Source organism: Canis aureus, chromosome 21, assembly GCF_053574225.1.
Source record: "Canis aureus isolate CA01 chromosome 21, VMU_Caureus_v.1.0, whole genome shotgun sequence".
NCBI lineage: Eukaryota > Metazoa > Chordata > Mammalia > Carnivora > Canidae > Canis > Canis aureus.
Genome location: NC_135631.1, coordinates 11,641,864 through 11,658,537, shown reverse-complemented (window position 1 = coordinate 11,658,537; position 16,674 = coordinate 11,641,864). Strand labels below are relative to the sequence as shown.

Below are 16,674 nucleotides of genomic sequence, written 5' to 3'. Positions count from 1 at the left end.
GTGGAATGGGGTCGATGATAGTCCTTTCCTCGGAAGTCTGAAGACTGAGTTAACACCAGTTAGCTGTGTGTCACTGCCCAGGCCAGTTGTCCAGCGAGGGCTTGGGTGTCGGCCAGAAGCTGTCAGCAGGAAGCAACAGGAGGTGGATCTGAAGGTGGCGCCAGGCCAGGTGTGTCCTCCCTGGCCAGCTGTCTTCCTGGCTGACAAGGACCCTTGTCTACACTGACTACCAGGCTCCAGCAAGATTACACGTTTGACCTGAGCACCAAGCTGCACCGGCCTCAAGGCATTTGTGAAGGGCTGGCCACATAGGAATCGAGAGGCCCTGGGTTGCCAGGGATGACCTCTCCCGGGGTCTTGCTGTAGGGACGTTGTGTTGGGATCACCTGGGTACCAGAGCAAGATGAGAAGCAGCTGCATCACCAGCCAGATGGACGACACTTCATTGTTCCAAGCTCTTTCCGTGCTGACGTCACTGGGGCATGTGTCACTCTATGTGCTGGGGCTTAATATCCCCATTTAACAGACAAGGAAACCAAATCTCAAGAGAGCTCCTGGGAGGCTCTGCAAACAAAGCTACCTGGCCCTAGATAATGGGGAGGTTAGGAGGTCCTGACCCGGGAGAAGGAAGGTCCAGAGCTCCTACCCTAGGGGCACCACCCTTCACCCATCGATCCCTGCAGGCTCAGGGAAGCCCTTCAAACCAACTCAGGGCTGCCTTGCCACCTTGTAATCTGCACAGGGCCACAGCCCTGGCCCTGGAAATTGGTTGAGGGCCACTAACAGGCAGATGTGACTCACTGGCTTGGGCAGGAGGCGAGCCAGACTGTCACAAGAGTTTGATGCTATGGACCCCACTGTCCACTTGGTGAAGCCATAGATGCTTCCTCAGACATTTTTTTTTTCATTCATAAATTACAAGAATTACAAAGAAGCCCCCAAATCATGGTACAGCAATATATAGGCTTTGTTATCAACTCATTAAATAGCAAGATCTAGTGGCAGGTGTGATAACTAGCTTGATTTCAAAGCAGTGAGCACAAATGCTACTTCAAGAAGCCTAATCTGAGGGCACCTGGGTGGCTCAGTGGTTGAGCATCTGCCTTGGCTCAGGTCATGATGCTGGGGTCCTGGGATCCAGTGCCGACTCAAGCTCCCTGCATCGAGCCTGCTTCTCCCTCTGCCTGTGTCTCGGCCTCTCTCTGTGTGTGTCTCATGAATAAATAAATAAAAATCTTAAAAAAAAAAAAAAAAAAGATGCCTAATCTGAAAATGCCTGGGATTTCTCTTGACAAAGAAGTCCCAGGTGCCACTAATCACTGTGGTTTGTTGCCTACACATGCTGGAAGGAAATGCTGAATTTCAAAGAATAAAGATGTAATTCTTTCCCCCACTCAAATCCAGGGATCTCAGTCAGAGCTCATTAAGGGAGGCTAGAGCCAGGGAGTAAATGACTGGGTGGAGCTGCAGCTTTAGAGCTTTGGCAAGGCCCTCTGCCCTTGACTGTCACCTCTGTGTACTGCCCAGGCGGAGCAATGAATCTCAAATCCCATATTTCTACTGCTCTATCGACTGTCTTCCCAGCCAGCCTTAATGGCCTTTGCAAAGGTCCATCTGGGGAGAAAAGAGAGTCTACTCCTGAGTCCCTTCCCAGAGTTCCACTCTCCAGGATTTGCAGAGGCAGCCTGGCCTCACTGCCAAGGCCAGTGGCTCAGGGAAGGCAGGGTGGGTGGGACACCTGGGTTGCTCAGTGGTTGAGCGTCTGCCTTAGGCTCAGGTCATGGTCCTGGGGTCCTGGGATCGAGTCCCACATTGTGCTCCCCACAGGGAGCGTGCTTCTCCCTCTGCCTTTGTCTCTGCCTCTCTCTTATGAATAAATAAATAAAATCTTAAAAAAAAAAAAGAAAAAAAAGGAAGGCAGGTGGGGCAAAAAGAGCCTGCTACCTCACTGCTGAGCCCATCCTTGTGATTTACAGGCTTTCCTGCTCATGATCTCATTTCATCTTCACTACCCTCCTATTGGTGTGAACTGCCGTCTCCACTCTGCAGGCGAAGCTCAGAGAAGTAGAGCATTCGCCCAAGGTCACACAGCCAGGAAGTAGAAGTTGCCTCTGTGGCCGCTGACCTTTGCTTGGGATCCCAGCTGCTCAGAGAAGTAGAAAGCAGGTCTCCTTGTCTCTACAGTTGTCACTGGTTGACTGGGAAGCTGGAATTTGTATTTTGTACCTGGCTTCTTTCATTCATCCATTTACTCATTCATTCATCCATTCAACCTTCTACCCATCCGTCCACTATGTACCAGGCACTATGCTAAGTAAGCCCAAGAAATGCAGCAGGAGCAGCAACAACCTGGCCCCTATGGAGTTCACGGTGTGGAGAGGGGAGCAGAACGAGGAGACTCATCAAATAATGACACAGATTAAAAAAAATAATAATAATGACACAGATAAATGGAAATGTGAACAGCGCCAAGTGCCCTGAGGCAGAGATGTGTGATGGGGGATGTCTCCTGGGCTTTAGAAAAGGTCAGGGAGGGCCTTCCAGAGCTGAGACCCGAATCATGAGCAGGAGGGAGATAGGGGAGGAGAAGGGGGTAAGCTGGACCAGCTAGGGGTGGCTGTGTAGAGAAGGGGCTACCCGTGCAGGCTCTGGGGTCAGGCTGGGATGGCGATCCTGGGGGGATCACTGGCCGGCTGTGCAAACATGATAAGCCCTTCATACTTGAAGCCCTGATTTTCTGAAAGTCAGAATTATAACAAGAATACCCACTTCACAGGAGTGTCATGAAGATTTCTTGAGATGAAGTGAGTAAAGCTCTCAGCATGGTACCCAGCCCCTGGTAAATGCTCTGACTCAGCACTTGAGCTTTTAGTAAGTGTGGACAATGAATAAATAAATCCATGAAAGCACTTATAAGAAGATCTGGCCACAGCATGAACTGAGGGGGTGTGTGGACAAGTCTATGGTTCATCTAGCAATGGTTCAACCTCAGCTGCATGTTAGGATCGTCTGGGTGCCCAGGGCACACCTCGAGTTAATTAAATGATCAGATCTCTGAAGGGGCATCTGGCTTCAGCAACTTTTAAGCCTTTCCATGGGAATCCAATGTTCAGCTGGGACCAAGAGCCCCTGTCTGCGAGGGTAGTTTCACTAGTGTCAGGAGCAGCTGGGAAAGGGTTCCTGGGGCACTAAGTGTTTGGGGTGCCCCCCCAAGAATGGAGAAGATTTAGATACACGGAAAAGACCAGGTAGGGAATTCCAGGCTGCAGAAGAGGAAAAGGAAAATCTTGGAGATTGAGGTGGTGTCTGGAATTTGGGAAATGGGGTGCAACGAAGGAGACCAGAGGCAGGGAAAGGCTCGTGCAGCAGGGTGATTGGACAGAGCGACAGTCAATTGCTGAAGAGCCTTGAGGGCTAAGAGAGGCCTTGGGTTTGGTTGGACTGGAATGTTGCTTGCAGGTGGATGGGTTTGGAAAAACTCTCCTCTGCAGGGCAGCCTCATTGAAAAGAGCCAGGAGGCAAACGGGTGTCATCTTATATCCCAATTCCTGTTGGTTGGAGTAGCTGGTTAGAGCACTGGGTTGAGAAGGATTCTAAGCCTGAATCTCAGTGTAGCAAGTGGTTGACAATGGTAGCCAAGGTCAAAGGCGTGGGAGCTGGGATGGCAGCACATGTGCCACCTACTTCCCAGCCTGGTTGTTGTTGGTGGTGGGGGGTGCGTTGCAGGGGGCAGCTGGGGTAGAAAGTAGGGATCGGTCCTTACTTTTCTTGTGGTTTCCCTGAAATTGCTTCAAGAAGAGGACCCTACACCTCAGTGATCAAGAAGCCAGCCAGGAGGGGCACCTGAGTGGCTCAGCCGGTTAAGCATCTGCCTTTGGCTGAGGTCATGATCCCAGCCCCATATTGGGCTCCCTGCTCCGTAGGGGAGCTTCTCTCTCTCCCTCTGCCTGCTGCTCTCCCTGCTTATGTGTCAAATAAGTAAATAAGTAAATAAATAAATAAATAAATAATAGAAGCCAGCCAGGAAAAAGGAGTTGAGTGTGTACTGGATGAAATACAAGGCAGGAAAACGTATGGTCAAGAAAAATGGATGGGTGGGCTTCAAGATTCTTAAGATGCCTTCAGTTCTGTTACTCAGAGGAGGAGAAATCCCCAAAATGCCTTTGAGAGGTAGTGAGAGTCTTATCACTGGAGGCATTCAAGGAAAGAAAAGCTAGAAGACGGGTGAACTGGACAGCAGAGAGACTCACATTCCAAGCAAGGGCTGGCTGAGAGTACCTTTTAGGGGTTCTTAACATGGTGATTCTATGATATGGCCAACAGCTGCTGATGGGGTTGGGGGTGCTGTAAAATGACTCCTTCCTGAAGACATGAGCAAAGACTGCATAGAGCGAGGTCTGTGCCTCAGAGGCCCAGAGACTAGAAATTAGGACCCAGAGGGAGGGGGGTGAGAGAGAAGGAGAGCTCATGGAGCCCTCAGCCTAAGGAAAGTTGATTGCCCCTTGGGTCCCCCGACCTGTCCCAGGCAGCTGACCCAACAGCCATGACCCAGTGGCCTCTGAGTGCCTTCCTCTATACCAGCTTTTGCTTTGGAGCTATTTGAGGCCTCGGCTGGTGTCCCAGGAGTCTCAGTCTTGGAGGAGAGACTTGTAGACATATGTTCTCCTCTGCTGTTCCAACAAACACGTCCTGGAACAGCCAGCTCTGCTCTGACTGGCTTGTGTTTGCAGGGCTGGGGAGGAGGGCAGGAGAGACAGCACTGTCTCGGGTTCTGTTGGGGTCATGGTGACCTTCTGGGTCCTTTCTGCCATGCATTTGGGGAGGCCAAGGCTAAGGCCAAGGCTACAAGACAGCACTGCCTACTCGGTGCTGTGTGCACGCTTTGAACCATGAGCTCAACAGTGATGTAACCTCTGCTCCGTACTCCGTGGGACAGTAGCGAGCAGCGGTGAAGAGGCAGTGTGGACACAGAGCTAACTTCAAGACAAAACCAGGCTGCACTGTGTGCTATCCTCCCAACCGGGTAAAGCAAACATCTTAAACACATGTAAGTTTATGCACAGATTATCTCTGGAAAGATATTCAAATATCTGCAGCAAGGAGTCGGCTTCCCCCTCTCTGTCTGCCCTGCCCCCTGCTTATGCCTTCTCTCTCTCTCCATCTCAAATAAATAAAAAATAAAAAGATCTTTAAAAAAAGAAAAAAAAGAAGCAGCAAATATCTGTGGTGGATACGTCTGGGAGAGATCTGGGCCCAGAGGAAGATGGATTTCTCCTTACTTAAGTTTCTGGATCTTTTGAATCATGCCTGAGTTGACTCTTCAAATTTAAATACGTTAAGCATCATTCTGCAGTCAGACTCCCCCGGTTCAAATGTTAGTCTTGAGCATGTTACTTAGCCTCTCGGTGCCTCAGTTTCCTCTTCTGTAAAAGCAGGGAGGTTGCCAGCACCTGGCTTAGGTGGTGGAGCTGAGACAGGGTAATGCAGCGGTTGTCACAGTGCCTGGCACCCAGGAAGCCCTCGATGGCTGAGTCACTTGGACAAGGTTTCTGATGGGGAAACTGAGTCTCAGAAAGGTTAAGTGGCCAGGTTGTCAGGAGCCTGTTCTGCATGTGAGGACAAATGACATGCTGTCGCTTCGTGTGCTGGAGGTGTGTGTGTGTGTGTGTGTGTGTGTGTGTGTGTGGCAGGAAGAGGGAGAGGACACACACACACACACACACACACACACACAGCCAGCTGTACCCTCACCCAGTAGGGGCTGTGACAGAGACTGGAATCGAAGGGCTATGTGGATGCAGAGAAAAAGGATCACCCATACTTCACCAGAAAAGGGCCACCCAGGGGAATGTGAGAGGGGCACCATTGGGTGGCAGGTGTTTGTCGAGGGGAGGCAGCTGTGCTAGGTGGATGGCTCGGTGGGAGCACAGGCTTGGAGTCCCTAAAGTCTGGATGGTGAAGGGAAGGCCCAGGGATGAGGGTGGAAAGTGGTGACCGAACAGAATGAGAGCTGAGGACAAGGAGGAATGAGCCGGGGTGGGGCGGGGGGCATGTAGGAAGCCAGCAGGAGGAGAGAGGGGCCTGAGGTCACCGGACAGGAGGCTGAGCCAGGGCAGAAGGACAAGGAGAACATCTTTCTCTCCTCCTTCTCCACGTCCTGCTCCCCGGAGGGATGAGCAGGTGCTCCCGTGTGCACGCGCACGAGGCTCCCGTGCACAGATGCACGCTCACACTCAGCCTCTGTATGTATCTCGCCTGGGGTTCGAGAGGCAGCCACAATTTGGCACCACTTTTATTGAAGCAAATCCAAGGACATCATCAACTCACGGGGAGATGAAGCAAGAAGGTGACGCTCAAGAGACCAAGGTCACCTTCTCAGCATGGCCATCCCCTCTGTGAAATCTCAGCACCCTCGTCCAACACTCTATCCCAATCTAGCGCCTGTCACGGCATCTATCATCATCTCACCTTCCAAGAATTTACTTATTATCTGTCTCACTCCCCCAAAATGAACCTCACCTCTGTGAAGGGACAGGGTTTGTTTTGTGCTCTGCTTTATCCTCCAGACCTAGACCTGTGCCTTGTACACAGTAGGTGCTCAATTATTTGTCCTTATGGACACTCACCATGTTGGGAGCAATTACCACTATGTTCAACATTTCCCTTGTATACATTGTCTTACTAATTTTCACAATTCCAGCCTGGCAGGTGGGTTTTTTTTTTTTTTTAAGATTCTATTTATTTATTTGAGAGAGAGAGAGAGAAAGAGTGAGCATAAACAGGAGTAGGGGGAGCAGAGGGAGGAGTAGATTCCCTGTTAAGAGGGAGCCCGACACAGGGCTCCATCCCAGGACTCTGGGACCATGACCTGAGCCGAAGGCAGATGCTTCACCAACTGAGCCTCCCAGGCGCCCCAAGGTGGGCATTTTAATTCCCATTTTATAGAAGAGGAAACTGAGGGTTGAGAGGGATCCAGTAAGTCACTGAGATTTGAGTCCAGGTCCTTGGGTCATTTTCACGTGGCTCAGAAGCTGGGGCAGAAGCACTCACGCCCCTGCACAGGCCGACTTCCCCCTCTCCGTCCCCAACCTGGACTCAGCCTGCCAACAGCTCCCCTGCAGGCCTGCAGGGATGACTCCCCTCCACCAGGGGACCCCTTCCTCTTGGCAGTGGCTAGAGGCAGCACCCCACTGGGTTTCCATGCAGGCTCTGGAGCCCGGGCTGGGGTCCCACTTCCTCTTCCCATCTGCTATGCGACCGGAGCCCTACTTTCTGCCAAACTGGGGAAATGGGTCATGAGAGGTAAGTAAAATAATCGATCATAGTTTCTGACACATACAGCTTGGGTTCGTCAGGATCCCACAGGAACACACAAGGCACACGCCAGGTTTAACCGAAGAGAATTTAATGGAAAGTGTATTTACAGAGGTGTGCTGTATCCGTGGCTATCGCTGCGGGAACAAAGTCCCACAAATGTCTGTGACTTAAAACAACACAGCTTAACTCTCTGGTCCTGGGGGTGAGAAGTCCAGGATGCTGGTTCCCTCCGGAGGCCCCACGGGGCGGGGATCCATTTCTTGACTCTTCCAGCTTCTAGAGGCTGAGGGCTTTCCTTGGCTCCCAGCTAAGCCATGCCAGCCTGTTTCCATCATTATATACCACTTTGCCCCTCCCGATTCCCTTTCATGGGGACCCTAACAATTGCGTGATTGGGCCCACGCAGAGAAGGCAGAACAATCTCCCCATCCCAAGATCCCTCATTTAGTCACCTCTGCAAAGTCCCCTTTGCCGTTTCAGATGACAGATTCACAGGGGTCCAGGAGTAGGGTTTGGATGTCTTGGGGGCCCTTATCCAGGTGGAAGTGGATGTAGGAGTGGCCAGGGATTGGCATCAGGGGAGAGATACCAACACCCCTAGGCCTGCATGGGGAGAAACAAAAACTGACCTCTCTCCTCCAGCCAGTGCACCCCACTGGCTGAAGCCTGAGCAGAGGCCAGAGGCAAGCAGCAGAGCAGGGGAGGGATGGCGCCAGGGATGGGGCAGCAGAGCAGTACTGAGTTCATTGTGTTAGCTAGGACTGTCACTGCATTTGAGGCCTGGTCTTCCAAAGAGGAGGGTCCAGGGGCCTGGGGCTGCCTGCCTCTGTTTCCCCCACCCCCACTCCGAAAAGCAGAACCCTCCCATGCCATCCCAGCACAGCGATTCCAGAGTCTCTTCCCCTGAAACCACACTGTCAGGATTTGGGGCAAAAAAGCTGCCTGGGAAATTCAAAGCCAAAGGCCAGCTGGCTCTTCAAAGCCCTCTCTGCAACAAAGGACCGGAGAGGAGGTAGGAAGACAAAGGCGCTGGCCAGCAGGAGGCCGGCTAAGCAGCCACCAGGACAGCCCCCCCAAAAGGTAAGCGACAGGAGGAGGCGAGGAGAGCTGCACAGACTGTCTGATCTTCCCCAGAACCCCGTCCCCCACCATCACCACCAGTGGCCTTTAAATAAACCCCTCCAGCGAGCTGTGAGGAGTGGGGAGCCCAGGACTGGAACGTAGAGACTGGAATCCAGCCCTGTTCTGTCACCATGTGACCTCGAGCATGTGATACATCATCCCCTCTGCACCACAGCTTCTTCGTCTATAAAATGGGGATAATGGGATCCAGTGCCTAAGATCAGGTTCTCTAGAAGCAGAGCCTGAGACAAGGATTCTTGTGTGTGTGACTTCTTCGAGGGAACCTGGAGAGGAGTAAAGAAAGGACAGAATAGGTGGGGCAGCAGTCAGGCAAGGCTGTGGACACAGGTGGATCCCACAGAGAGGAACTCAGGGTTGTCCCCCTGGAGAACAAACCAAGGAAAAGAAAGCTTTTGTATCCGTCTGGGGGGGTGGGGGCACATGTCCCAGTCTTTCCCTGCTCCAATAGACTGAATAATAACCGCCTCCCCCAAAGATGTCCACATCCTCATCCCCAGAACCCGCAAATATGTTACCTTCTACGTAAAGAGGGACTTTATAGGTAAGGCTGTTGAGATGGGAGATTATTCTGGGTTAGATTATCTAACCCAGGGGCCCCATATCATCACAGGGTCTTTATAAGGGGAGACAGGAAGGTCAGTCAGTAGTTGGAGGGAGGTGTCAAGGGGAGCAAGAGGCTGGAAGTGATGTGAGGAAGAGGCCACCAGCTAAGGAGCTCGAGAAGCTGGCTTTGAGAAGCTGGAAGAAGCAGGGAAATGGATCCTCCAGAGGTCACCAGAAATGGATTCTCCAAGGTCACCAGAAGGAACTCAGCCCAATGACACTTTGATTTCCATCTTCTGACCTCCGGAACTGTAAGAGAATACCCTTGTGTGGTTTTGAGCCACTGAGCGAGTGGTAAGTTGTTAGAGCAGCAAGAGGAATCCAATACCCTGCCGAGGCTGGGTGGCTACACCGCCCGCCCCAGGCTCAGGGGCCCGGGCTGCGTGGCACAAGCAATCCCTGCTCCTGTTCAGTGAGTCACACAAGTGATCCCCATCCCTGGATCTTCTCCCCAGTTGGGAGTGCCCTGCCCCACCCCCAGCCTCTCTGCTTTGGCCACCAGCCCGCAGGCCTGGAGCTGCTTTGACCTCAGGTACACGGAGCCAGAAGCCAGAGTGACCTTCAGGTAGGCACTGACGGCCTGGCCTTGAGGCTGACCAACTGTCAGCAGTAAGCCACGGGAGAGCCCGCAGGCATTGCTCCTGCCCTGCCCTGCCCTCCCCCACACTCCTCTGGTTCCCCTGCCAACATGTCCTTAATTGCACCCGAACCCTAATCTCAGATCTGCTTCTGGGGTGGGGGGCAGCCCAAGGAACCTTCTCTATCTGGTCCCCACAATTTAGCCCCAAGGCGTGGAGTAAGCTAATTGTTTTTCGAAGAAACTGTGACTCTGACCGGCTCACAGCTGTAAGGGGTTAAGCTGGAATCTGGATCCAGACACGGGACGGTGCTTTTAATTCCTGGACTCTCTGTACCACCTCCCAGACAGTCCCCCGGGCTCTTCCTCTGGCCCTCGGGGATAATCGTCTGCGTTTCCTGGGGGCAGGAAGCTGTTGGGAGCAATGCTCCTGGCCCCCTGCCCATCTCACACTTCTGGCCCCAGCTACCTCCCCATAGTGGGATAGCGAGTGCGGGGAGGTCTGGGAACCTGCTGCACCCCGAAATGTGGATGTCAAAGCCATGGCTCCCCGAGGCCATCCATTATGGAAACCACTCAGGCCTCCTATCGATTCTTGAGTCAAATCCTGACAAATGACTTATCCCTCCCTCCCCTGTTTCCTGTGAAACCAGGATAATAACCCTGCGGCCAGGGTGGGAGCTTGACTAGAACAGAGCTTGGCCCCGAGGGCGCTCGGCCCTGCTCCGTGAATCTCTCCGAGCCTCAGTTTCTTCGTGTGTAAAATGGGAATAATCATACCGCAGTGCAGCCGTAGCGGAGCGCTATCCCTAGAGCGGCAGTGGGGGTTCCCGAGTGTGGACTCCGGTGTCCCAACCCAGGTGACGTAGGTGACTTAACCACTCTGGGGCCCCTCTCCACCTCTGGCTAGTATGAACAGCGTGAGGGAACAGAGTTGAAGTGTCGGAACAGAGCCCCGCACACAGTAAGCGCACTCGGTCGCTCGTGTGCAAAGGGCTTGGCCGGCACCTAGAGCATCCTAAGGGCTCAGTAAACAATGGCTGTTTCGTTACGGGGGTCCCCTGACCCCTGGAGTGAGGAAGGTCACCTCCACACACCTCCACAGCCCCGTGGCTTCAGCCTCCAAGGCTGAGGCCCAGCGAGCTGGCTGCTGTGCTCCGGTGGGTGGGATGGAGTTGACCTTGTGAAGAGCCGGGGTCCTGTATGTCCCCCACCTGCACCCCAGCCAACCTTGGGGGGGGCTTTTCATGCCTCCATCTCTCACCCCGAACACACCCCTTGCATCCTCTTCTCTCCCCACCTGAGGGCCCATCCTTCACCCACCTTGCTCCCCGCCCACATCAGCTAATCGGTGGTGACTCACGGTAGAGCTGGGGCCGAGGCTGCGTGGGTGATACTACCCTCCTCCGAGGCATTCACCTTCCCACAGTCCTGCGAGCACGGGGCCTGCCATCCCGGGAAGCTTGCCAACCCCGGGGACCCTTCTTCTCCCGGAGAACATTCTGACATGGCAATCCATTCCAGGTGGCAAAAAGTTCCCCCAAGAGGTCCTGCAGTTGCCTCTCCTGCTCCCACGACTCGGTGTGTTGGCGTCCTCGCGTTCCTGCCTAAATGGAAAGAAGCAGCTTCCAGGACTGTCTGCTGCCTCCTAGAACGAGAACAGCAGCTGTGGGGGCTTTTACCTTTCTTTTTCTGGACCAAACAGGCCTGGACTGCAGGGCTCCTTTGCTCCTGTCCTGATGCACAAATGCCCAGGACAGACAGAGCAGCCTGGAGTGGGATCGGCTGCCAAGAGTAGGGGGGCTCCTTTGGCTCTCTCGCCTCTGAGTCGGGGGGTGTAATTGCCCCCCTTCCCATCAGGTAATCCAGGCGCCCAGCCAGAAGCCCCTCACTGCTTCTTATGCACCCAGAAACTCAGCCAGGCCCCCTGGGGCCAACCTAATTGGGTCCATTTTCCATTTTCAAAACCGAAACTGAGAAGGTGAGGATTTGGGTCTGTAGCTTAACCACCTCCTTTGTTAAATAAAACCAACCTAGAAAACAAACAGAGTGAAAACCTCCAAACCCACCTGCATGGAGCCCAGCCAAGCTGGGGTGGAGTTTAAGCAATGTTGACAGTGTTGGCAAGCTCTGGCTCCGGGCTGCACCTGGGCTCAGGGTTGAAGCCACACATCCCCACGCCTGAGACTGTCACGATGTGTGTGTGTGGGAGGAGAGACTGAAGGGATTCCAGTGGGGGCCCATGGGGGCCCCAGGTGCTGTGCCACAGGGGACCTGGCACCCCAGTGCACAGACACGCAGTGGAGTTTCACTGAAGGCATCCAAGTCACACATCCCACAGCACGTCCTCTTCCCTTATGGGATACCTCCCCCACCCCCCCCCCCGCCCCACCACCACCACCAGGACCTTGTCTCTTTTGCCAGCTCCTCCCCTATCTTTCCTGTCCTCCCCCTGGAAGCAGCCCCCAGGCTCACTGGCTTCCGTGTCCTCTCTCCTAGATCCTGCCTCACCCCCCAACACCCCTCCACTCCTCTCCCTCCTGGTATCACCTTCTGTTACTTGAATGTCTCTGCTGGTCCCCCCCACCCCGCCCGCCACCACCATCAACCTAGAGACCCAGCTAGATGCGATCTCTGAAGGTTTCGTCCATCATCCCCAGAAGGACAGATTTCCCAGTCTTGTGTCAAATGAAAAGAAGCTCAACTTTATCAAGGGCTAAGCCGATCATGGACGTTGATGCTCAAACTCAAGGCTTCAAAGGCATTTCCTGCTAATGAGATTAAATGAGATAATGTGCGTGGAGCTTGGTGCACTTTCAGACCATCCCGGGGAGTCTTTACTCTCCTTTGATGTCAGGCATTTTAGAGGGAAAGTTCTCAGAGCTTTGCAGCCTGGGTGATGCTCTGGGAATGGAAGGGGCGCCAGGAATGGGGTGATGCAACAGCCTTCAGGCCCGAGTGTGTGAAGGGGAGCGTGTGCATGTGCGGTGTGTATGAGAGCATGTGTGCGTGTGACTGAGAGGAGAGAACAGAGAGGCGTGTGCTGGGGTCCCACTACGTCCGAAGGGGCCTCCTCTCTCCCTTGGGGTCTTGGCTGCTCTGTCTTGCTGCCACCTCGGGAGGTCACTGTGGCCTCGGGAGGTCACTGTGGTCAACACAATCCCTTCTGGCTTGATCTGAGCCCCCTGACCCAATGTTTTCCCCAACTGAGCAGAGATTGAAAATTATTTTGCAGGAAGAACAAGGTAAACACCCCGATATATTTATGCTGGCTGTAAGGCTTATAGTTATTTCTTTTTTTTTTTTTCTTTAAAGATTTATTTATTTATTCATGAGACACACACACAGAGAGAGGCAGAGACACAGGCAGAGGGAGAAGCAGGCTCCCTGCAGGGAGCCCAATATGAGACTCAATCGCGGGTCTCCAGGATCACGCCCTGGGCCGAAGGCAGGTGCCAAACCGCTGAGCCACCCAGGGATCCCCCCCATAGTTATTTCTTAAAGCCAGACTTCCCATTCCAAGAGACTCCAAAAACAGCAAAGACATTTTTGGATCTCTGATTCTCCACTTAGGGTAGCCACACGGACACATCAAGTGCCCCTGGGAGCACACAGGGATCCTTCCAGACACTCTGCTGACTCAGAGCCAGTTGGGTCCCCAGGCATCCAGCCCGGGAAGGGATCTCCTGGTACCTCCCTTCTTCCCACCCTGTTCAGGCACTGTGCTGGGGGCTTCCCATGGTTAACTTACTCATTCCGCGTAACGGCTTTGTGAACACAGGGCCCGGATAGGCCAAGTTCTGTGTCTAAGGTCACAGAGTAAGAAAGAACAGCTTCAGTTACGGAACATCCTCTGCGCTGGGTGAAAAGCCAATGCGTGTTTTATATGTGGTATCACTGGACCCTCCCAGAGCACAGCAAAAGCCTGGGTGCTAATACCTACTAATATTGTCCCCCTTTGACAGGTGAAGAAAGGACGATGCTCAAAGAAGGGAAGTGATTTGTCCCTTGGGATCCTCCTAACTTTCAGAGGGCTTTGCCCCAATGACTACGGTAAATTTAAGGATTTTCAGGTGCTCAGGCCCAATGTGGGCAAGAAGCAGGGGGCTTTGGGGCATAGCCCAGGGCCCAGCTCTGCCAGTGTCCCCGTCAGGCCACGGTTCCACCTCCTGGATTTAGCCGGGGCAGGAGTCTTGCATGCTGGGGTTCTGCTGAGACTGCCAGGTTCCCTCCCTGTCCCCCTCTGCCAGCCCCCGAGTCCTCTTGCCCCAGCACAGGACTAGCCCCAGCCAAGGTCCTGGATCACCTCCTGGGACCTGGGGCAGCCCATGCTCCTGGCCCTGAGTCCCCACGGACCTTACTTTTTCTAGCACCCAACAGGATCTCAATTGTCCTCTCTGGCAGGGTGGACCAGCGGGACCCCCGACACAGCTTCAGGGGCAGGACTCTCAGGCTTTAATCCTGTGTGACTTCAGGTGCATTAACTCACCTCTCTGTGCCTAAGATACGACTGATGATAGTACTCTAACCCAAAAAGATGACGTCAAGCTTTCTTTACCCCTCACCTCCTTTTCCTTTTCTTGTTTTCCCATCCCGGGAACACTATTTATGTAGCACTTACTCTGTGCCAGGCACCATTGTAAGCATTTTTTAAAAAAAGATTTTGTTTATTCATGAGAGACACAGAGAGAGAGAGAGGCAGAGACAGGCAGAGGGAAAAGCAGGCTCCATGCGGGGAACCTGACACGGGACTCGATCCCAGGACCCCGGGTTCACGACCTGAGCTGAAGACAGATGCTTAACCACCGAGCCACCCAGGTGTCCCTGTTGTAGGCATTTTTATTCCTGATTTAATCCTGATAAAAATCCCATGAGGGAGGCACCATTATTCTCTTATTTTACAGATGAGGACTCGGAGGTACAGAAAGGTTACAGAACTTGCCCAAGGTCACAGCTTTTTTAAAAAAAATTGAAATGTAATTGGTATATAACATTATCTGACACACAGGTTTTAAGAGGCAGAGGCAGGAGTCAGACCCAGGCAGGCGGGCCCCAGAATTCACACTTTTAACTTCCTCCTCTACACCAAGATAACACGTATAAAGCAAGCATTTTAGTATAAAACACAACGAAAAGGAAATGCTTCATAAGCACTAACTGTAGTCACCGTGTGACTTCAAAGCAGGTCATCTTCCTTCTGACAGCCGCTGTGTTGTTTGTCCCTGCAGTGGGACCTGAGAGATCTCCCCGAATTCCACACAATGATGGGTGTGAGGTGCACATCACAGATCCTAACACAGATCAAGCCGTGGGCTCTTGGTGGTCCTCCTCTCTGGAAGGCACAGGTGGAGACATCTCAGGAGTGACCTTAGTTGGACACACCCACTGAGCCAGCAGGAGAGGGTGTGGAAAAACCACGGGCCCTGAGGGGCGGCAGGTGACACAGCAAGTGTGCAAGAATAGGGCCTCTGGGGTCCAGGCCCAGGGGGAGTCGGGAAGAAGGCTGTGAACACTTCCAGGGCCTTCTTTTTTTTTTTTTTTTTTCAGGGCCTTCTGATCTTCACAACAACCCCGAGAAAACAAGAGTCTCAGGGAAGACACGTGACAAGGCCCGAGTTCAAGGAAGGGGGGACAGTGGGCTTTACATCCAGGACAGGTTCATGGTTCCTCTCCGCACCAGATCAGCCATCAGCAGGATGAAGGGCCTCAGCTCCAGGGACAAGGTCCAGGTCAGGAGTAACTGTTTCCGACAAAGGTCCAGCAGGAGGAAGGTGAGAGTCCCTCCCGAATGAGTGCCCCAAAGAAGCCGGGGCTCCAGTGGGGTGCAGGGCTGAGGAAGGAGGAGGGGACTCGCTTTGGGCAGGGGCAGGCTGGCGAGCGAGTCAGCAGCAGGGGTGGCTCAGTCCTATGCTCCGTGCTGGGAAGGGCCAGGGCCAGGTGGGGGGTGGGTGGGGGGTAGATTGGAGGTGGGTGGGGGCATCCCTCCCTGGAATCCAGAGAAGAGCAGAGACTGCACCCCTGCCTCTTCCCATCCCCCCCAGGGGACTTTCCCCACGCACGGGTCTCAGAGCCACCTGCCCTGGGACCCAAGACTAGAGGGAGACGGGGCCTTTCCGGGGAGGCTGTCCCTTGTCTTCAGAGGCAGGAAAACCACTTCCTGTGGGCCCAACCGTCCCTTTGAAGAACCAGGCCCAGTGGCCTCTGTCCTCACTTGAAACTGGAGGAGGGCTGCAATCCGTGACCCCAAGAGGGCAGATTCAGTTTTTTCTGGAGAGCTCCATCACAGCTCCTCCATTTCCCGGGGTGGCAATGACGGCCCAGCCCCAGTCCAGTGGCCCCAGAGTGAGGTCACAGCAGTGAGGTCTGACCTCAGTGTTGCCATGGGGATGCTCCTGGTGCCACCGCCGCCTGCTGAGCAACACCTTTCTTCCAGAAGGAGTGGGAGGGGCAGTGACCGATGTTCACTATGTGTCACCCTGCTCCTGGCTGCCGGGGTTGGTTCCTCCCAAACATAAATTGTCACAAGCGGGGTGGGCCAAGGAACGCTAGTGGGGCCCGCTGGCTCCATTGTGTGCATCTGCGTGTTTGGGTCGCGGGGAGAGGTATTTATGAGGCCTCCCGGGGTGCCTCATTATCTTCTCTCCCTGCGCCCGGGTGGGGATGCTGCTCATTATGCTCCTCATGGACCCAGACTGCCATTCACAGCAACCTGGTCTCCATGGCAACCAGCCGTGACATCACAAGGAACCTACAGACCCTGAAGCCGGAGCAGAGGAAGCGTGAATGCGTGTTTAGGGGCAGATGAGCTCCTGCTTCCCCTCCTGAGGCCTCTCCTGTGATGGGGGAAGTGGGCGTAGAGACACAAAGTGGGAGGGGGTCGCTCCTCCGAGATACCAGGTTTTTCTGTGAGATGCAAACCGAGGTTTCTCTGAAGGTTTACGTGGCATCTAAATGAAGTCACCCTCCCCCACTTTCTCCCCCCTCTCTGTCATCCCTTCAAAATTATGTCTCAATTTCCTCAACCATAAAATGGG

General features: G+C 53.7%; 1 long non-coding RNA gene across 6 annotated transcripts; it reads right to left on the bottom strand.

Moving 5' to 3' along the window:
• Positions 1–7,388: 7,388 nt before the first annotated feature.
• On the bottom strand, positions 7,389–16,363 carry LOC144292537 (uncharacterized). Of its 6 annotated transcripts, none has more exons than XR_013359907.1 (6): positions 15,852–16,343; positions 14,799–15,470; positions 13,392–13,446; positions 12,250–12,411; positions 11,004–11,247; positions 7,389–9,312 (listed from the first exon to the last, which is right to left on the bottom strand). It is a non-coding gene; the product is annotated as an uncharacterized LOC144292537 (long non-coding RNA). The 6 variants fall into 6 exon arrangements; XR_013359906.1 differs by having other exon boundaries at positions 14,799–15,380; positions 15,852–16,342; XR_013359904.1 differs by having other exon boundaries at positions 12,250–12,408; positions 14,799–16,363.
• Between the last annotated feature and the right edge of the window lie 311 nt (positions 16,364–16,674).